Below are 23,542 nucleotides of genomic sequence, written 5' to 3'. Positions count from 1 at the left end.
AAATTCTGCCATGTCTCAGCCATATAAGCATATGGCTTCCTCCATGGAGAGATTGGTCACTGCCATGGAGAGTCAGGATGAGCATTCGATCCACATGTGTTCTGGCCTGCATTCCGTTGCTCTAGCCATTGGCTCCATACAGCAGCAGCTAGGCAAGAGGGGGCACCTCCTTCCAGGTGCCCATTCTCCTCAAGGAGACAGGGTGGTGCCATTGTGCATTCAGATGGAGGAGGAGTGTGTGCCCCAGGGGCCTCCTATCAAGTCACTCCCAGGATGAATAGCCTCTCCTTATCCCCTTTGCCATCGACCCCACTTCCTCCAGTATGCGTGGCAGAGGGGCTTGCCCCTGCACCCATGAAGGACACTTCCTGTAGTACAGACCCCTCAAAGCCCCGGACATCCAAGGACTCACGCCAAAGTCATCACAAGTGACAGGTCATCATACTCAACAGCCTGCCTCCACCACAGCTCCTCCCTGATGCAAAAGTTCACTGTGTGGCATGGCCACTTTGTGCAGTGCACAACATACCATGACTATACGTGAGACTCTGTGTGGTGTACTGCAGATCCCCTCCAGATGTGTCATGGAGCAGAATTGCATTTTCAACATGCCAATGTTCTGTTCAATGGCGGCTCTCATGGCAGTGCGAGCTGCATTGTAGCGCTCGTATGCTGCATTGTGGGGATGCCTCGCTGGTGTCATCGACCAGGTCCGGAGGATATAGCCCTTGTTACACAGGATCCAGCTGTCAATCTGGCAGGGCCCTTGCAAATCTCAGGAAGCTGCAAGTTCCACAAGGCATATGAGCCATGACAGGTTGCTGGATAAGGAGGGCAGAGCTGCATGATTCTTTACCTATGGTCACAAACCAGTTGGACATTTGGAAGGTGGAATCCCTTGTGCTTCACAGATACTGCTGGCTGTTCACAAGGAGCTGTAATAGCAACATGAGTGCAGTCAATTTCCCCTTGTGTTCTAGAGAAACGAGCGATGGCCACGAAGCCTATTGCCCTGACCGCCCAGCTGTCAGCATCTGTAGTGAACTTGATGAACATATTGGCCTGATGAAAGAAGGCATTGGTCACCTCTTTGCACCTATGTGTGGCGGCTAGTGAAATGCCACACAAGTCGCCTGTGCAGCCCTGGAAGCAGGTAGTGGCGGTAACATTGAGCGCCGCAGTTACTTTGAGGCTCACAGGCATGGAGTTGCTGTCAAATCCATGTGGCTGCAGGTCTTGCTGCAAGATCTGGCAAATTTCAGTGACCACCTCCCAGGACAGCCTCAGTATCTCTGGCATTGCCTCTCCAAGTCCTGAAGACGCACTGGCATACCAATGACCTTCTCCTCCCATACATTCCTTGGACGGCTGCTTCCAGACCAGTCTTCCCCCCTCTACTGCAGCCTGCTGCTGGTATTGTGGCCTCAGTGATATGAAAACCTGTGTGTCCATGGGTTTCATCCATACAGCTGCTGAGCAGTGAAATTTTCCACTCCTCCCATTGTCCACACTCAACCCCACACGGGCCTCCTCCCACTTGGATCCGCACTCCTGACAGGTACATGTAAGTTTTTGGACATGGCCAGTTGCACTGTGCGAGTGACCCTCGATTTGCAACTCATGACCCTCCACCCTTCCCCTTTCATCTTTGACTTTGTCTCCATCATCTTTGACTCTCCTAGCATCACTGCGAGCCTTACTCCCATGCCGTTGAACCCATCCCCATCCCCCCATCACCCTGGACCCTGTCGTTGTGGAAGTGCAGATGCCAACTTCCCCCGTGAGCCTATTCCACGTCCCCATCAAGATTCTTCCTCTGATCCTGGACCCTCCCCACACCATTCTTAGAGTTTCCTTTGGATCCCATGACCCGCCTATGAGACCTTTGAATATCCTTACCTCAGATTGGACCTGCCCCCCTATGTAATCAAAATCCCCCCTGTGACTGTGAATGTTCCCTCTGTCAGCCAGCATCATGAGATTGACCCACAGGACTCAAATGTGGAGAGGACTCCCCCCGCCCTTTGGGCTCCTCATTTTGCTTATTGTCACTGACTGATGCTACGCCCCGACCACACCCAAAGCATCTGTCCCTTCCCACTGCACATTTTCACCAACCAACACAACCCACTGCCCCTCCCCTCGAAGCTCTCTCCCAATCCTCCATACGTTGACCCCACCCACTGTCATTCCACAAAGTCCTCCTGACTTCCTCCATGCTCCCCTGCTCAGCCCTGACTTGCCCTGGCTGGTCCCAACCCTCCATGCAAGCTGCCATTCTCCTGACTCCCCTTCCTTGTGCCGCAGAGTAAGACAACCACTCACCCTAGACACAATGGCGCAAAGCCAACTGGTGAACACCATCTTAAAAGGACATGAAGCAGGTACCACAAGGTTCCCATGCGCTGCTGAATTAATCTTGAAGGTAGGACTTTAATTTCAAAAAGCTGTCAGATAATGAGTGTTCGTGCTGTAAGTGTATTACAAGCAGGAAGCTGCCATGGCACAGCCTGAGGCCTGGTCTGCCACTGCCATGCTGCCAACTTAATTTTTCATTTTGAACCCGCAGGCATAATTTCGGCAGTTTGCCTCCTGCATAATTAACTCATGCCGTGTTCCCCATTCCCAGAGTCTTCGTTGAATTCCATCCAGAATGTAACTAAGCGGTAAAGCATTTTGCAGCATTCTTTCGTGTCAAGCCAATGGATAACAGGTAACACAATACCTTAAAACCTCCTGTTCTCAAGTGTATAATTTAATCTTGGAAGCATATAGGCAAAACAATTAAGCAAAAACGTGAATTAAGGGGATTAGCTGTTGAATTTGAAGACAGCTGGAAACTCTGGTGAGCGAAACTGTATCACACTAGAAAGATCTTTGTCACCTAACGTGAAGGGTAGAATTCCTGGAACTATTTCCACATGATTGAAACATATGATTGCTTGATCAGGGATGTGAAACACTGCACCAGGTGAGCACACTGGTCCATCATGCAAATGAGAAAGAAAAGAAATAGCTTACAACTGAGGGTCCTTTGCAAGATCAAGATACCCTAAAGAGTTTTACAGTAAATGACTTTATTTTGAAGTGTTGAAATTTGGGAACCATGGCAGCCAATTTACATATAGCAAGGTCCCATGAACAGCAATGTGATCATGACCAATTATCTGTTAATGAAGTTGGCTGAGGGATGAATATTGGACAGGGTACTGCAGAGAATTTCCCTGCTCTTCTCTGAATTAGTGGCATAAGATCTTTTACATTCACTTTAGAGAATAGATGGGGCCTCAGTTTAATGTTTCATTCAAAAGAATGTTTATAGTTCTAAAAAGTGTGGTTTTGCAGGGTTTTGTTGTTTTTCAAACTGCTTCATAAGACAAACTCACTGGGATAGTTTTTGCATGGACGTTGCAACTCTTTATCGATTTACATTAATTTGGTGACGTTCAGTCCAGGTAGATGGACTTTAAATTTAATGGTACAAAGTAAGTGTAGGCTATCTGGTTAATAGTTAGGTTAGACAGGTTAGTAGTTAGTGTTTTGAGGGTAAATTTAAAGAACAGAAGCTGTTTAGATGACAGAAACGAATGACAAGAAAAGCTAATTAGGAAGAATGTTGACAATTTCAAATGCTAGAGATAGCCAAATGATAAACAACTTTGCTCCAAAAACAATGATACTTCATCGTTCAGGAACTTAACAAAAAACAGGAGAAGCAGCAACTGATGAACGCAAAGCACTGAGTACGCACAAACCATTTAGTGACAGGTTCGGAGTTCAAGGGGCACCTCCTCCCAGCAGCATTTTAAAAGCTTTTATAAATTAGCAAAGGCCTGAAAAATGAGTGACACTGCCAACAAGGAATTCAATAGCAAGCACTTGAGCATGATGAATGAGCATGTGACACAGCAGGCAGAATGACAAGTCAACCTTCCTCACAACAATATGCCTGTACTTTTGTGACTAGAGATTTATATGGCAATAGTGGCAACACTGGTAATTAATGAAACTCCTATGGCCTTTATTAACACAGCCAAGAAACACAAGACAGAAAGGAGCCAGGGAGAGATTGAAGGGGAAGTCTTTTTCAAAAGAATATCAGGTAGGGACAATATTCCCAGGCAGTTGAAGCCATGATGTTGGTTTGATGAATATAGCTTTATCCAGGGAGATTGAGCATCCTTCAAAAAGGAAAAAAGAAATGGCTCTGAGGCATAGTTTGAAGTATATTGGGGCTGAATTAAGATTAATGAAAAGTCCTGAGAGCATAGCTAGTGGTGGTGATATGAGTAGAGCGATGAAAGCAGTACAGCAGCAGAATGCGAATTACTTGCTTTATCAACAGTCCCTTGTGGACAACCCTAAGCTGTTGTTTTAGAAGCCAGCCATTTCATGTTAGACATTCGCTAAACCTGAGAGATCCTCAATGAAGTAGAGAAAGGGAATAATTACAAATCGCCTGTTGGACCGAGCACAATCTGTGATCATCTAGTTAAAAACCACATTTCTGACAAAAATGCTGGTTAATATTGAGTAATCATCCAATTTCTAATTTGGGGCATAGATTAAATCTGAAATTTATTTTAAAAGAATCCTCAATGGCTAACCATTAGATCAGATGACATGGAATCGAAAAAGTATATCTTAATCTTGAAGCATATTAGATTGTTGTATTCAAAATATTATTTCAGAGTTTTGAGGGAAGAGTCAACTTGAAACCCTTTAGCAGAGAAATGAAGCCGGCACTCCTAGATTTCTTTACAATTAGCTACAGACAGGAACTCTTGAACATCTTTCTAGGTTACAATAACGTTATTATAACACACTGTTAGCAAATGGTTTGGAGTCCTTGTGCTTTCTTTACTAATAAGTCTCAGTAAACCACCCTCAGTCTTATAATTTTCAGAATCTTAAAATTCAAGTTTGGTGTCTTTAATCTGTCTTACTGAAGCCCAGCACTATGCAGCCTGAAAGCTCTGAACATAAATTTTATGTTGCAATTCCTTTTCTCCAACAGGTTTCTTCATTTGACTGAAGGCATTGACCCACTCTGGGCTATGGTTCCACAGGACTGCTTCCAAAAACAAACACAAAACCACACCACTACTCAAGTGTAACATGAGCAACATAGTGACATGCTGGTGGCCATTTTGCTCGGTCGCATTCTAATTACCAGCTAGCTAGGTTCCCAGTTGAGACCTGCATCATCAATAATCATCACTTGTTGGGCTGGGAATGTCTGGCTAACAGCAAACAAAAAGATATATATTTTATTAGTCACAACCTCCTATTTTAAGATTCAGGTCATTTTTATAACAAACAATTCACCTAAATTGCCTTTTTTTTATTATGAGCAGCGAGTGTCAGTAGCTATTTGACTGTAGAAGCATCATAGCCAAGCTCAACCTTTTGTATTATTGTCATAGTACAAGAAAGTAAGGGGCTACCCTAAAAGATTCCGGTAAATCCTGCGAGAGAGTGCATCCTTATGCACAGACCAGGTTTGAACCCCTGAATCAGCAATCATCCACATATTACTGCTACCGTAACATCTGAGATCCAGTTCTGATTTTTATGACCGGGGGAACTCCCGATGTCACCACGCCCCATATAAATTTTCAGGAAGGCGGGAGCGCAGCAAAATCAGCTGCCGCCCGCCGACCTGTCAAGGGCCAATTGAGGCCATCGACAGGGTCAGTTAAGTAATTAAAGGATCTGCCTGTCCAACCTTAAGGTTGTCGGGTTGGCCAGGAGCCCCAGTTGGAACTAGAAAAAACATGAAACCTCATCGGGCAGGATGAGGTTTCATGTAGGCTTTAAAAATTTTTAACAAAATGTTTGTAAAATTTATGGACATGTCCCAAATCATGTCACATTGTCACATGAGGGGACATGTAATGGAAATTTTATTTTTCTACTTTTGTCTATTTTGCATTTAGATCCGATCTCCCTGAAGTTGCACTTAGCCTCGGGGAGATGAGTGCACTCTTTTGTGTGCATGCGCGAAAGAGCGCACTCTCGATTTTGGGATAGCTCTTCTGTGCAGATGTCACGTAAAATGGTGCCACGCCTCCAATTGGGGGCGCTGATCAGAAGCACGCCCGTACGTGCCCGCCCATGAACTTCCCCCCCCGATGGGGGGAAAATTCAGCCCCATATTCTTATTTAAACAATAGCATACATGCCAGCTTCTGTATATACGTGTATTTTTTATTGTGGGAGTGACTATTTTCCATGGGCTGCTGGTTTCCTAACTGCTCTAGAGGAAAAGAGTCTGTGCAGTCCTTTTATTGGAACATTCACAGGATATAGGGGTTGTTGGCAAGAAAAGCATGTGTCACCCATCCCTAATTGCTCCTGAGAAGGTGATAGTAGGGACTTCCAGGATTTTGAGCCAAGGACAGTGAAGGAATGGCAATATAGTTTCAAGTGAGGGTGGCATGTGGCTTGGAGGGGAACTTGAAGGTGTTGGGGTCCCCATGCACCTGCTGACCTTGTCCTTGTAGGTGGTAGAGGTCATGGGTTTGGGAGATGCTGTTGAAGAAACTCTGGCAAGCTGCTGTACATCCTATAGTTGGTAGGCACTGCAATGACTGAGTGTTGTATTTTTATGTTTGTTTAATACAAACTTACCAATCTCACACAGGACTGGGAAACTAAGTGTAGGTTTGGCTTATTTGAAGATGTAGTGCAGGATTGCTCAGCAGCCAGGTTTGCTATAAAGATTCAACAGCTAGTGCAGCTACAATTCCTTCACACAACATGCTAATAGCTAAACTGAAAGCTACACTGAACAATTTCTTTCTTTTCTCTTTTTTTTTGGGTTTCTGGTAAATTCACACTCTTTGGTGTATTACTGTATCGGAGGAAGGAGTGCAATGCAATAAAAAACTACCTAAATTCTATGCGCTAATCCTGTGAAATATAAAAAAAGACAACACAACTTTATAAATGTCTCAATACCCAAATCTAACTGCTAAAATACTAGCCACTGTATCACACTGTATACCCTTCTGATGTAAATTAGACTGCATGGTTCCTCTTTCAGCTGCAAAATTAGTACAGTGTAATAAAACATGTTCCACCAATTGCAGGAATCCTTCTCCACACTCCTGACACAAACCATCAACATGTTTCCCTATTAAATAAAGAGGCTTATTTAACCCACAGGGCCCAATCCTAATCCTGCTCATAATCATCTCATCCCTTCTACTCTTCCCAGTGAATTTACTAGATAACTTCACATTGTTTTGAATCTGATATAAATGTCTTCCTTTCTCATCCATAATCCACTTTTGTTGCCGTAATGCACATAGTTTATCTTTAATAATAGATTTAATTTCTATCTTCCCGAATGAAATCTTAATATCTGGAATCAAGTGATGTATAGAACTTTTAGCCAACGAATCTGCTGCTTCACTCCCTATCACAGCTTAATTCACCGGCATCCATAAAAAAAACACCACAATACCCAACTGTTGTATGTTATGCAATAAATGAAATTTTTCAAAAATAAATCCTATCTGGATTCAGAAAAACAAGATTGGATAGAGGCTAATGCTGATGATGAATCTGAAGAAATGACAATTCTCAATGGCTTTACCACCACTACCCACTCCAAAGCCAACATAATTGCCAGCAACTGAACTGAAAGTACTGATAAATTGTCAGATAACCTTTTCACAATCTTAACATTAAATTCAGGAATAAAAACTGCTGAACATGTCCTTCCCATCCCAGGATCCTTGGAACCATCAGTATAAAGTTGAATATAAGCAAACTAATCCTTATTTTTACAAAACTAGACAAATTAAAACCTATAATATTTCCTTTAAGTTTGTCCAGTATTGTAAAATCAACCTCTGGATATTGAAAGTATCATGGTGGAATACTGACCAGCATGCATGCATGCTTATATTAAAAAAAACTTGCAGATCTAACTCTTCCACTAAGTCACTTACTCTTTTCCCAAAAGGTTTTCCCCATTTGCGATCCGTGCTCTCAACCATCTTGAAGGACACTTTTGGTTAAATGGTTGTCTTTGTGCCCTCCCAAGTTCACCAAATAATTCAAACCTTCTCCTCAATTCAAGAAGCATTTCCCCATTCCCCACCTGTAGAGATATTATTGGAGAAGAAATAAAAGCACCAGAACAAATTCTCAATAATTGAGACTGAATTACACCCAATTTGTACAATAAGGCTGTTGCCGCTGATCCATATGCCAGGCATCCATAGTCAATCATTGATTGTATCATTGCTAGGTATATTCTTAATAAAGTTTCTTGTCTGCTCCCCAATTTCATGAAATTAATCATGTTTTTACACTTAATGACTATTGTTTCAATATGTATTTTCCAAGTCTCAGTGCAATAAACTAGATCCCTAAAAACTTATACACTCTTACCACCTCAATGGATTTACGATATAGATATAAAACTTTGCCATTCAGGTTTTTCCTTCTTGTAAAGGCGACTGCCTGAGTTTTTGAATTAGAAAATATTAAACTTCCACAGCTTGGACCAGTGCTCCAATGCCCTTAAAGCCTCTTGAACTTGATTCAGTACATACTTAACATTTCAGCCTCTTTTCCAAATTGCGCCATCACCTGCATACAATGACAGTCCCATATCCTTACCCACATTATCATATATATCATTAATCATAATATTAAAAATAACTGGACAAATCACACTTCCCTGTGGGGCACTATTCTCTACCACAACTGTATCTGACAACTCCATGCCCACCTTCAACCGTATTATATGATCTACTAAGAAATCCTGTATCTAATTAAACATGCACCCTACTATACCCAAACCTTTTAAGTCAACCAGTAACTATGCACTCCATTATTTTACAAATATTGGATGTCAATGTTATAGGCTGATATGATGATGGGCTAGATAAATCTTTTCCTGACTTTCCAATCGGCACTATAATAGCATGTTTCCATCTCTTAGGCAAAGTACCCTTTTCCCATACTAAATTAAAAAACTCAAGAAATACTTCTAAAACCTCATCCCCCATGTTGCGAAACATTTCATATAACATTAGATTTCTCCCAGGAGTATTTTCAGTATTGCTAATTGCCTGTTTCAGCTCATCTAAAGTAAACCAATCATTTACAGGATTGCCATTATTCTCACACCTCTTGAAAATATCCTGATTTTTTCAAGAAAAGATTTGCAGATACTAGGATATTCAGGATCTAAATCATCACAACAATGTAACTTTGACAACATGTTTGCCTTTTCCAGCTTGGTATTAGCAACATCATCTCCATCTACCAACACTGGAATAGTTTTGATCTTACAAGTTCCATTAATCCATCTAATCTTCTCCCAACATCACCTATCGATATATCCCTCCCTATACTATCACAGTAACTCCTCCGACACTACTTTTTCTCACTATGGCTTTCTTCCTATTATAATCCAATACTGCTTCAGATGTATAAGGTTTGTGCATCAACTCGAAGGCTTTATTCCTCTCTTTTATCGCCAAATCATAAACTGCATTCCACCGAGGCACAATTTTTCTTCTCTTCCGCATTCCTTTCTTTAATGGAATAGACACTTCTGCAGCACCCAACATGAGATCATATAAGTCATTACTTAAAGTATCGACACGTTCCGTAAATCCTAGAACTTTAAAGCTATCCGCACATCTCTTCTGAAAAACCATCCACCCTCCTTTACAAAAATACCACTGTGAACTCAACTTAGTTATTTCTTCATTTAAACACAACCCTACTCTTCCCCGTATAGGAAAATGATCACTTTCAATAGTAGAGTCGTCATAAACATCCCATTCACATCTTCCTGCCAAAGCACTGGAAACCAGCATTCGATCCAGGCATGACAAAATGTTTTTACCAACATTTATTCTAGTGCACCCCCCCATCTTTCAAGCAGACCAGATTACAATGGTCAAGTAAATCTTCCAATCACCCCACCTCCCATTTCTATCTATACAACCATTACCCCACATTGGATGATGTGCATTAAAATTCCCACACCACATAATAGGCTGTTTGATACCTGATATCAATACTTCTAATTCTTCAATAATAAGATCTTTACAGGGATTATAAAAATTAATAAAAAGGAAACTATCAGAATAGCACTAAGTTTCAACAACATTGCATTCTAAATAAATATATAAATTAATTATTCTATTATTTATGGAATTTCTAAGAAAAAGAGCGTATCCCCATCCATCACCCACAATCCTATCCTTCCAAACTGCCAGATATCCCTGGAAAACACAATCTAAGCACAATTTTAACCAAGTTCCTTAAATACATAAAATATATGACTTTTCAATTAAATCAGATAAAAAATGTTTAAACTCTTGACCATTTGCAATCAAATTTCTGGCATTCCATTGTGATCTTAAAAAACCCAACACGAAATCAACTAACTGGAGAGGATTGAGATGGTTGCGTTGTACTACCTAACAGGAGCCCCCCACTTATTTTTTCAAGGGACATACCATGAACATCCAAGTACTTCTCAGCTGCCTTAACAATAATCTTCATTTTCTCTGTTTTGCTTTGGGTTTGTGCGGTACAATTGATCACTTCAGTAACAAAGGCCAAGAAATTAACTTTACTGACTACCAAATGATCAGATGATCTTGAAACCTTATTCTGAGTCACAACCAAAGGTTCCATTGTATTCCCTACCATATCTCTCGAAATATCTGTCTCTCCTACTGCCTTCCCCCTCATAGTTTTCATTACCTCTGCATAAGTCAGCTTACCCTCCATCCTCAACTTCTGTACCTCCTGCGCTTCAATATTTTCCACAGACCCATCATAAACAGCACTGTTTACCCCCACAATTACAACACTTAACCTCCACTGCTTCCCCACATTTCCCATAATCGTGAGTTCCTCCACACCTTCCACAACTCTTTTTACCTCTGCACACAGCTGCTACAGACCAATACTCTGACAATTAAAACAGCACAATGGAGAAGGAATGTATGGTCTCACTGAAATACTCAAATATCCCAAAAGCACCTTTTCAGGCAGCACCTCCCCTTCAAAATTCAACATAACTGAGGTACTCTCACCCTCACTTGATTCCTCATGCTTTGATTACCTTTAACTCCTACTACTTTCCCACCCCGAACATTTCTCATCACATCTTTCACACTGATATCAAAATTCACCCCAGAGTTCACCCCAGAGTTCACCCCTCGTACAATTCTCCAGTCTCCCGGAATAAAACTCTCTACATGTTGTTTTCCTAAATATTTAATTTTCAAAGCCTTATTCTCTTGCTGAGAATCTTTGCAAAATATCAACAGATTACCATTCAATTAATTTTTGGCAAACTTAATATCTCCTATTTCATTCTTAAGGAAGTTGTCACATTAACCAGATTCATTTTAGTCAAACTTTTATCTTTAGATGTACTTTTAATGATGACCTTGAACTCTTCTATCCCTTCTGTTCTCTTTTCTTTCCTAGAAGAATCCACCTCAGGATCTGTAAATGTCTTATTATCTTTCTTACTTTATTTCTTATTTCCCTGTACTTTAGTCCCTTTTCCACCTCCCGCTTCCTCCTCACTACTGGTGAAAACACCATCTCTGTCACTTGCCTCCATTGCACTTCCTCCTCCCGCCTCATCCTTCCACCCTTTCCCATCAACTCAATGCTCAGCTTTGCTCCAAATTCGAACTCGGGGAGTTGTTCAACACAAGCTTATGGAAATCACCAGAACCCTGAACAATGTCTGCTGGTCACATGGTTTACATCCTGGCTGCTTACTCATTAGCATATTTTCTCTTTAAGTAATATCACAACATTGAGCACCAGTGGAGGAAGGAATAAATGTTCGGTGGTGGATGGGGCGCCAATCAGGTGGTGTGTTTTGTCCTAGAGTCGAACTTCTTGAGTATTGCTGAAGCTGCACTCATCCAGGCAACTGAAGAGTATTGCATCACAGTCTTGACTTGTGCCTTGTTGATGTTGGAGGGGCTTTGGGAGTCAAGGTGTGAGTCACTTGTTGCAGATTACCCAACCTCTGACTTGACCTTGTAGCTATTGTATTTATGTAGCAGGCCCACTTAAGTTTCTGATCAATGAATGTTAATTGTGGGGTCTCACAATGGTAATGCCATTGAATGACAAGGAGAGACTTGTTACTTGCCGCTGATCAGCCCAAGCCTGAATGTTCTCCAGGCCTTGCTGCATGCATGCATGGACCACTTCAGTATCTGAGGAGCTATGAATGGGATTGAACACTGTGCAATCATCAGTGAACATCCCCACTTCTGACTTTATGATGGAGGGAAGATCATTGTTGAAGCAGCTGAAGATGTTTGGGCCAAGGACACTACCCTGAGGAATTGCTGCAGTGATTGGAACTGAGATGATTGGCTTCCAACAACAACAACCATCTTCCTTTGTGCTAGGTATGACTCCAACCAGTGGAGTGTTTTCCCCCTAATTCCCATTGACTTTAGTTTTGCTGGGCTCCTTGATGCCACACTCAGTCAAATGCTGCCTTGACATCAAAGGGCAGTCACTCTCACCTCACCCCACTTCCAGAATTCAGCTTTGTCCATGCTTGGACCAAAACTGTACTGAGGTCTTAAGTGGAGTGTTCCTGGAAGAACCCAAAATGAGCATTGGGGAGCAGGTTATTGGTAAATACTGCTTGATAGTGCTATCAATGATACCTTCCATCATTTTGCTGATGACTGAGATTAAGCTGATGGGGTAGTGATTGGCTGGATTGGATTCATCCTGCTCTTTTTGTACAGGACAAACCTGGGCAGTTTAACACATTCTTGGGTAGATGCTTGTGTTGTAGCTCAGCTGAAACAGCTTGGCTAGAGGTGTGGCTAGTTCTAGAGCACAAATCTTCAGCATTACATCTGGAATATTGTCAGGACTCATAGCCTTTGCTGTATTCAGTGCATTCAGCCACTTTTTGATATTATGTGGAGTGAATCAAATTGGCTGAAGCCTGGCTTCTATGATGGTGGTGACCTCAGAAGGAGGCATAGACAGATCATCCACTTTTCAATTCTGGCTGAAGATTGCTTCAATCACTTCAGTCTTGTTTTTGAACTAACATGTTAGCCTCCCTCATCATCAAGGATGGGGGAATTCATTGAGCCACCTCCTCCTTCCCTTAGTTGTTGAATTATCTACTATCATTCACAAGTGGATGTGACAGGACTGCAGAGCTTTGATCTGATCCATTAATTGTGGGATCATTTAGCTCTGTCTATAACATGCTGCCTCCATTGTTCACCATGTTTATAGTCCTATGTTGTAACTTTGCCAGGTTAGCACCTCATTTTTAGGTGCGCCTGGGTGCTGCTCTTGACATGCTCTATTACACTCCTCATTGAACCGTGGTTAGTCCCCTGGCTTAATGGTAATGGTAGAGTGGGGGATGTGCTGGGTTACAAGATGGTGTTTTAATACAATTCTGTTGCTGGTGATAGCTACAGCATATCCAGTTCTGAGCTGGTACATCTGTCCTGAATCTATCCCATTTAACCATGGTGGTAGTGCCACATAATAAGATGGAGGGTATCCTCAGTGCGAAGATAAGACTTCATCTCCACAAGGACTGTGGTCACTCTTAGCAATACTGTCATGAACAAATGCATCTACAAGAGGTAGATTAGAGGACCAAGTCAGGTAGGGTTTTTCCCTCTTGCTGGCTCACCCAGTGCCTGCTCCAGTCCAGGGCATTATTGGTGCTACCAAGCTGGCCTTGGGAATGGACAATATGCAGAGTACATTCTGTGCCCTTGCTATTCTTAGTACCTCTTCCATGTGGTGTTCGACATGGAGGAGCATTGATTCATCAGCTGATGGAGGGCAGTGGGTGGTAATCAACAGGAGGATTCCTTGCCAGTGTCTGGCCTGAATCCACAAGGCTTAATGGCCCAGAATCAATGTTGTGGACTCCCAGAGCCACTTCCTCCCAACTGGATACCACTGTGCCACTACCTCTGATGGGTCTGTTCTACCACTGGGACAGGAGATACCCAGGGATGGTGATGGAGGAGGCTGGGACAACAGCTATAAGGTTTGATTTGGTGAGTATGACTGTATCAGGCTGTTAATCGACTAGTCTTTGAGGCAGCTCTCCTAATTTTGTCATAGGTCCCCAGATGTTAATCAGGAGCTCTTTGTGGGCCTGATTGGGCACTGTGTGCCATTGTCATTTCCAGTGCCTATGTCAATGCTGGGTCTACCTAATTTTGTTTTTAACATACTTTTCTGTAGTGCTTTGGTATAACTGTATGGCTTGTTAAGCTATTTAAGAGGCCAGTTAAGAATCAATCTCATTGTCCAGTGACAGCAAAGGTGTTTCCTTAGGAAATGCATTGCCTCAAACATTTACGTTATTGGTTGTGGCACAGGCTTTTGTAAGCACTGACCAGTAGCCCCTCTTTCTCTGATGCTCACTTCCTGCAGCATCACATGCATAACCTTATCCAATTTGCAATCTAGTTGCCAGCTTTAGGGCTGCTCTCAGTGGATAACCAATGTAGTGAATGGGGCTTAAGATTCCCACAATAGTGGTGGATGGCTGGTTGGCTGGATGGCTGTATGGTTGGGTTTCATTCAGTCAATGCAACACAGGACTGACAGCCACTGCTCTCTTGTCTGCATTCTCTTGCAGACGGCCTCTGCAGTGTCGATTCCATTCTGTTTGCTTCTCTATTCTTACTTTCATTTTACTGGTACTGTCTCACCACCTTGAGTGTGTATGTCACAAAATCTTTTTAAAAAAAACAGTCTTATCAAACAAAGATGCGCTTCTGAATTGCCAGAGTCTTGGCATCAATAAAGAAGGATTTTCAGTTTACTTTTAAGAATAACATCCAATCTGCGCATTATTGCTCGACCCACTGTCATGGTTCAGACATTTAAGCCATCTGAACATCAACATCAGAACATTTAAATATTGGTATATACCCATTTCTACAAAGGCCAGGATATAACTTGGGTGGAATTTTTTTTGGGCAGTGGTAAGAGTCATCACTCGTGTAGCGGAATATTTGCTTTTAGTACAGATATAAGTATCTGTGAACTTTTCCTGCGTGTGTAGAGCCTCATCATCCTCTGTTGTAAAGGATTCAACAGTCAGGAGGAAGTGCATTTAGTATTAAAAATAGCACAAGTTGTACTGGATAGTTTGGGAAAATAAAAGGATTTCCACAGACACACTGATAGCTACATTTGCCAGTGTCACTGGATTTGAAATAGACAATACAGTCCATTCTGCAACTAATGCCTGAGTGTCCTTTCACAGAGACAACACGGAAGAGTGTCCTGCAGCTGGGAAGAGTGTCCTGCAGTCAGCATCGCGGTGAAGCAGTCTGGGAAGAGCGTCCTGCAGTCAGCATCATGGTGAAGCAGTCTGGGATGAGTGTCCTGCAGTCAGCATTGTGGTGAAGCAGTCTGGGAAGAGTGTTCTGCAGTTAGTTCTTGTTGAAAATAACAAGAGTGACATCATAAGACAGCTCGAGAGAGCGGCGGAGAGATCAGAACCAGCGCGAGTGCAAGGAAGCTTCAAAAGGTGACGTCAGCACAAAGGTGAGAGCTGATTGGTGAGTAGTGGGTAAGTGTTTTTCTCCAGTTTTTCTCCAGTTTAAAATAGATTAAGCTAAGGAAAGTAAGAGTTCTAGTTTTTATTTAAATTACATAAATAATTTAATGTTTTTTTACAGTATTTAACTTAAAGTAATGGTTTATTTTGCAACTAGAGGTGTGGCAGGGCAGCTCAGTTCCGTGTTATGTACCGCCTGCAATATGTGGGAAGTCCTAGATGCTCCTTGTGTTCTGACTAACCACATGTGCAGGAAGTGCCACCAGCTGCAGCTACTTGAGCTCTGAGTTTCGGAGCTTGAGCGGCAGCTGGAGGCTCTGAGCTGCATCTGTGAGGCTGAGAGTTTCGTGGATAGCACGTTTTTAGATGTGGTCACCCCACAGCTTACAGAAGTGCAGACAAAGAGGGAATGGGTGACCATCAGTCAGAAGAAAGGTGTCAGGCAGATAGTCAGGAAATCCCCAGGGTGCATCTCACTCCAGAACCGTTTTTCTGTGTTGGAAAATGGTGAGAGTGACGGTTCCTCTGGGGTGTGCAGCCACGCTCATGGCACTATGAGTGGCTCAGCTGCATAAGCGCGGAGGAAAAAGAGGGGAAGAGCAATAGTGATAGGAGACTCGATAGTAAGGGGAACAGACAGGCGTTTCTGTGGCTGTAGACGTGACTCCAGGATGGAATGTTGCCCCCCTGGTGTCAGGGTCGAGGATGTCACTGAACGGTTGCAGGGCATTCTAAAGGGGGAGGGCAAACAGACAGTGATTGTGGCACATATTGGTACCAACAACATAGGTAGAAAGAGGGACGAGGTCCTGCAAGTAGAATTTAGGGAGCTAGGAAGAAGATTAAAAAACAGGACCTCAAAGGTAGTAATCTCTGGATTACTTCCGGTGCCACACGCTAGTGAGTAGAGAAATAGGAGGTTAGTCCAGATGAATGTGTGGCTGGAGAGATGGTACAGGAGGGAGGGCTTTAGATTTCTGGGACATTGGGACCATTTCTGGGAGTGGTGGGACCTGTACAAGGCAGACAGGTTGCACCTGAACCAGAATGGGACCAACATCCTTGCGGGGAGGTTTGCTAGTGCTGATGGAGAGGGTTTAATCTAAATTGGCAGGGGGATCAGATCCTGAGAAGAGGTTCAGCAGGGGGAGGTGCACAGCCAAAATTAGAAGAGAGAGCAAGTAAATCTGGAAGGCATGGAAATTACAGGCCAGTTAAGACACAAGGGAGTTTGGCAAGGTTACATGGTATTTATTTTAATGCAAAGAGTCTGACGAATAAGGCAGATGAGTTGAGGGCACAAATTAACACATGGCAGTGTGATGTCATTGCTGTCACAAAGACTTGGTTGAGAGAGGAGCAGGATTGGCAACTCAATATTCCAGGATATAGGGTCTTCAGGTGAGACAGTGAAGGAGGTAAAAGAGGAGGGGGTATCGCAATATTGATCAAGGAATCAATTACAGCAGTAAGGAGGGATGACTTCTTAGAAGGCATCTCAAATGAAGCCACATGGGTAGAACTGAAAAACAAAGGAGAAATCACATTGCTAGGAGTGTACTATAGGCCCCCAAACAGTCACAGGGAAATAGAAGAACAGATATGTAGGCAAATTTCAGATTAGTGTAAAAATAATAGGGTAGTAATAGTGGGGGATTTCAAGTTCCCCAACATTAACTGGGTTAGTCATAGTATGATAGGTTAAGAGGGAGCAGAATTCTTGAAATGTATCCAGGAGAGCTTTTTAAGCCAATACGTAGAAGGTCCTACAAGAGAGGGGGCGGTCCTGGACTTAATTTTAGGGAATGAAGCTGGGCAAGTGGTTGAGGTATCAATGGTGGAGCATTTTGCAGATAGTGATCATAGCTCAGTTAGATTCAAGTTTATGAAAAAGGTCAAGGATGGGCCAGAAATCAGAGATTTAAATTGGGAGAAGGCCAATTTTAATAAGACCAGATACGATTTGGCCAGAGTGGATTGGGAGCAGCTACTTTTAGGTAAATCTGCATCAGAGCAGTGGGGCCTATTGAAGAAAGAAATAGGAAGAGTGCAGGGCGAACATATTCCAGTATAGATAATGGGTGGGACCGACAAATCCAGGGATCCCTGCATGTTGAGGGATTTACAGAATTGAATAAAGAGAGAAAGGGAGGCTTGTGGCAGATACCAAGGGCTCAAAACAGCAGAAGTCCTAAAAGAGTATAGAACATGTAGGGGGGAACTTAAAAAGGAAATTTGGAGAGCAAAAAGGGGCATGAAAAAACATTGGCAGGTAAAATAAAGGAAAACCCAAAGTTATTTTACAAGTACATTAAGAGTAAGAGAATAACTAGGGAAAGAGTAGGGCCCATTAAGGACCACAGTGGTAATTTGTGTGTGGAGCTGGAAAACGTAGGTAGGGTTTTAAATGAATACTTTGTGTCGGTGTTCACAAGTGAGAGGGACAATATGGGTATGGAAATCAGGCAGAAGGACTGTGATATAAGTAAATAAGTTATCATAGAAAGGGAGGAGGTTCTAAGTGGTTTGGCAGGCTTAAAAGTAGATAAATCTCCAGGCCTGGATGAAATGTATCCCAGGCTGCTGAGAGAGTCAAGGGAGGAGACAGCAGGGGCGCTGGCAATAATTTTCAATACCTCTCCGGGCACAGAAGAGGTGCCAGAGGACTGGAGGACTGCCAATGTGGTACCGTTATTCAAGAAGGGAAGCAGGGATAAACCAGGGAACTACAGGCCAGTTAGTCTAACCTCAGTGGTGGGGAAAGAATTGGAAGCAATTCTGAGGGACAGAATTAATCTACACTTGGAGAGGCAGGGATTAATCAAGGACAGTTAGCATGGTTTTGTTAAGGGGAGGTCATGTCTGACCAATCTGATCAAATTTTTTGAAGAGGTGACCAGGTGCAATGCATTTCACGTAGTCTACTTGGACTTCAGCAAGGCTTTTGATAAGGTCCCAAGTGGGAGATTGATAACGAAGGTAAAAGCCCATGGGATCCAAGGCAATTTGGCAAATTGGATCCAGAATTGGCTGAGTGGCAGGAAGCAGAGGGTGATGGTCGAGGGGTGTCTTTGTGACTGGATGCCTGTGTGCAGTGGGGTTCCACAGGGATCAGTGTTGGACCCCGTGCTATTTGTGGTATATATAAATGATTTAGACTTGAACGTAGGAGGGTTGATCAGTAAGTTCGCGGATGACTCAAATTGGTGGGGTGGTAAATAGTGAGGAGGATAGCCTTAGATTACAGAAGGATATGGACGGGCTGTCAGATGGGCTGACCAGTGGCAAATGAAATTTAATGTGGATAACTGTGAGATGATGCACTTGGGCAGGACAAACAAGGCACGGGAATACACGGTGAATTGTAGGACCCTGGGAAGTACCGAGGATCAGAGGGACATTGGTGTGCATGGCCACCGGTCCCTTAAGGTTGCTGGGCAGGTAGATAAGGTGGGTAAGAAGGCATATGGGATACTTGCCTTTATTAGCCAAGGCATAGAACATAAGAGCAGGGAGGTTATACTGGAGCTGTATAAAATGCTGGTGAGGCCACATCTAGAGTATTGCGTGCAGTACTGGAATCTGCGTTATAGGAAGGATGTGATTGCACTAGAGAGAGTGCAGAGGAGGTTTACCAGGATATTGCCTGTGTTGGAGAGATTTAGTTATGAGGAGTGATTGGATAGACTGGGGTTATTTTCCCTGGGGCAGAGGAGATTGAGGGGGGACATGATTGAGGTGCGTAAAATTATGAGGTGTATAGACAGGGTAGACATGAAGGAACTTTTCCCCTTGGTGGAGGGATCAATATCCAGGGGGGAATAGAGTTAAGGTAAGGGGCAGGAGGTTTACAGGGGATGTGAGGAAGAATTTTTTCACCCGGAGGGTGGTGGGAATCTGGAACTGTCTGCCTGAAAGGGTGGTAGAGGCAGAAACCCTCCTAGCATTTAAGAAGTATTTGGATGTGTGCTTGTGATGCCATGGCATACAAGGCTTTGGGCCTAGTGCTGGAAAAAGAGATTAGAATAGTTAGGTATTTATTTGGCCAGTGCAGACTCGATGGGCTGAAGGGCCTTTTTCTGTGTTGTAGACCTCTATGACTCTATGACTCTATAACTTTATTTTCATCTCACTAACCTCAATATGCAACTTGAATACTTATTTTCCTCCATCTTAAATCTGCTTTCATTTTTCTATTGTTCGCTCAACCTTCTGTAGCTGCACCTTGCTTTAGCAGATCAACATTCAATGAGAAAAACCTACAACTTCTTTCATTCCTTCTAGCTAGCATGCAGAGTGCTCCATCTGCTGTGTGTCATATTATTTTAAGGAGCTTTCTTTTTTTCTTTATTACTTAGCATTCTCTAAACAATTTTGCATTTTCAAATACATTAAAGCCTAATAAAATGCTGCACATCATTTACCTAAACAGACAAGGAAAACACATGAGTGATATAATGCGGGATTATAATACCACAGATCAGTATGATTCATATTTACAGCACAATGTGTCGAGATTCAAAGAACAGTATCAGTGGCCAATGCTGAAGGAAGGGGTTTAGTGGAGGGGAAGCGGAAACACAGAATTATTAAGATCATTTATTCATTCCAAAATGTATTAGGGCTAGGAAGTGACTGTGAAAAGGATACCTAGGCAGTCAATATTCAGCTTCATTCATATCTCCTCAGATAATGAAGCAGCCCAAGCCTGCATGCAGCAAGACCAAGAGAACATTCAGGCTTGGGTTGGTAAAGGGCAAATAATATTCATATATCACACAAGTGCGACATAATTAATAGTTCCAACATGAGAGAGCCTAACCATCTCCCCTTGACATTCAATCATGCCTCACAGTCACCAAATCCCCCATCATTAACATCCTGGAGGTTACCATTGACCAGAAGCTCAACTGAAGCAGCCATATAAATACTGTGGCAACAAGAACAGTTTAGAGATTGAGAATTCTGTGGCGGATAATACCTCCTGACTCCAAAGCCTATGTACAACCTCCAAGGCACAAGTCAGGAGTGTGATAGAGTATGCCCCATTTTCCTGGATGAGTTTGGCTCCAACCAGAGTCAAGCGGCTTAGCATCATCGAGGACAAAGCAGATCAACAACATCCAGGGCAAAGCAGCCTACCTGATCGGCATCCTATCCATCACCTTGAACATTCACTCCTTCCACCAATGCATAGTCGCATTAGGGTGTACCATCTACAAGACACAGTGTAGCAACTCATCAAGGCTCCTTCGACAGCACCTTCTACCACGGAGAAGGACAAAGGCAGCAGAAGCATGGAAACACCACAATCTGCAAGCTCCCCTCCAAGCCACACAAAATCCTGACTTGGAACTATATCAACATTCCTTCACTGTTACTAAGGCAAAATCATGGAACTCCCTTCGTAACAACACTGTGGGTATACTGACACCACATAGACTGCAGCGGTTCAAGAAGGTGGCCCTCCACTAACTTCTTCAGGGTACAAGGGGATGGATGGGTAATAAATAGTGGGTGAAAAGAGGTCTTGTAGCTCAGTAGGTAGCACCCCTGCCTCTGAGCCAGCAGCTCTGAGTTCAAGTTCCATCTACAAAAGGAACAAATCAGGAGTGTAATGGAATATTCTCCACTTACCTGGATGAGTGCAGCTCTAACAACACTCAAGAAGCTCAACAACATTCAGGGCAAATCAGCCCAGTTGTTTGGCACTCCATCCACCACCTTAAACATTCACTCCCTCCACCAGCACCGCATAGTGGCAGCATTGTTTACCATCAACTAGATGCACTGCAGCAATATGCCAAAGCTCCTTTGACAGCACCTTCCAAATCTGTGACTTCTACCACCTAGAAGGACAAGGGCAGCAGATGCATGGGAACACCATCATCTGCAAGTTCCCCTCCAAGCCACACTCCATTCTGACTTGGGACTGTATCGCAGTCCCTTCACTGCACTGGGTCAAAATCCTGGAAATCCCTTCCCAGCAGCACTGTGGGTATAACTGCACCACATGAACTGCAGCGATTCAAGAAGGCAGCTCACAGCCTTCTCAAGGGCTATTAGGAATGGGTAACTAATGCTGGCTTGGCCAGTGATGCCCACATCTCATGAAAGAATAAAAATAAGCCCTTTGAAAGAATAGAAATAAGTAAAGGTGCTGGTGAAAGGTCATTGACTGGCACATTAACTCTGTTTCTTGCCACAGATGATAGCCAGGATTTTCTATGCCCACCGGCATCGGAGGTGTTTGGTGATGTAAGTGGACAATTTGGCGCAATCGGTTTCACGATGGCGTGAAACAAGTTCGCCATCATTCGCTCTGCGTTCTCTGCTATCAGATATCGGGAACCTCACTGTAATACATCAGCGTATCCTTATTAGGTCTGCCCACCGGAATCGACCCTTCTGCCCCCCTCCCCCGCTGGATCGTCCACCCACATCAGTGGGAAAACACATTGATGTGTTTCACAACAGTGCATAAGCGACGTGCACCTGGCGGGCTGCACTTTACTCAGGGCTTCAAGGTTTGTTTGCCTACCTTGCTTCGGGCAGCACTCGTAGTCATCAGCGCCAGGCTTCACAGACAGCACCACATCACTGTTAGGGGGGCTCACAGGTAGGTCTCTACCTACCAGATCAGCCATATGTGGGTGGCTTTTCAATGGCTGCAGGGCAAGGCCTTGCTTAGGGAAGGGGAGAGAAGAGGCCTCAGGCAAGGGAAGAGGCTGCAGGACGCGGGCTGTACTGGGGAAGGACGGTATCCCAGGGTATGTGTGGGGGGTACATGTTGATCTGTGCAAGTGGCCTCAAGGTGGTGAGGGCTGAGGAGGCAACCTCCAGAGGAGATGAGGCCATATGGACATGTTGGGGTATGTTTGTGAGAATGAGTGGTGATGTCCCTTGAGTTGGCAGTGAGTGAGATGCCAGTGAATGTGTGATGGGCTTGAGTGTGTGGGTTTAGAGTGATGGCATAGTTGCCTTACCCTGGCTGCATGGATGAGATCATTCATCTTCTTTCTGCTTTGGGTGGCCAACCTCTTCTGTGCAGCATTGGCACTGATTACCCACTGCCATCACTTCTCAAGCATGGTTGGCCACGCAGCTGCCCATCCTGTGGCCAGGGCGAGGGTAGAGGACATCGCAGCAAGCCTCTATGGCATCCAGTGATGAATCACTAAACCTGGGGGCTGCAGGCTTTTTGCCTTTTCGTGGACATCTTCCCTCTGGTAGTCGTGAGCTGGAAGCACTGAGATATGTGTGTGTGGTTAGACTTCAAATATGAAGCAGTGAGGTGGTGGCATGGCAGGTGAAAGAGAGCCCGCCCGCCATGGAAACAGCATATTTCCCAGGAATATATAACTAATGGGGTGGGTTTGGGACAATATGGTGTGAAAACCAATCATTGTGGTCGGCAGGTAAAACATCGTTTTACTTACCTGCTACTGCCCTTAGTGCAAATCTGGGTCAGTTCCGCCCGATGCCTGACCTGCTGAGCGTTTCCAACATTTTCTGTTTTTATTTTAGATTTCCAGCACTCACAGTGTCTGCTTTTGCATAGGTGTCAGCCCTGTCTTCTGTAATTTAATTGTGCCAAGTTTCTAACTTTCATGTCTTTAAATACTTCAGGTGTTAGGGCAGCTCCAACTTTAATACAAATATAGTTTCCTTCACAATCGATTATTTCACAAATTGTCTTTCGTATTGGTTCCATATTTCACCATTATTGGCTGTCTCTTGATTCGCATATGACATCTACTCCAGGTCACTATGTGTCTTCATGTGATTGAACAGGCTGTATATCTATGGGCACATGGGGCAGGACGTCCCATGATGCAGTGGAATCCAGGGTGCAGGGTTTGTTTCCTTTTCTTTCTTTATCTGCCACCCACTGCCTCATCATTAAGGCATTGTGATTTCAAAGCATGTTGCTGCTTGATGGAC

Source organism: Carcharodon carcharias, chromosome 20, assembly GCF_017639515.1.
Source record: "Carcharodon carcharias isolate sCarCar2 chromosome 20, sCarCar2.pri, whole genome shotgun sequence".
Classification (NCBI taxonomy): Eukaryota; Metazoa; Chordata; class Chondrichthyes; order Lamniformes; family Lamnidae; genus Carcharodon; species Carcharodon carcharias.
Note: the sequence above shows the minus strand (reverse complement) of the source record.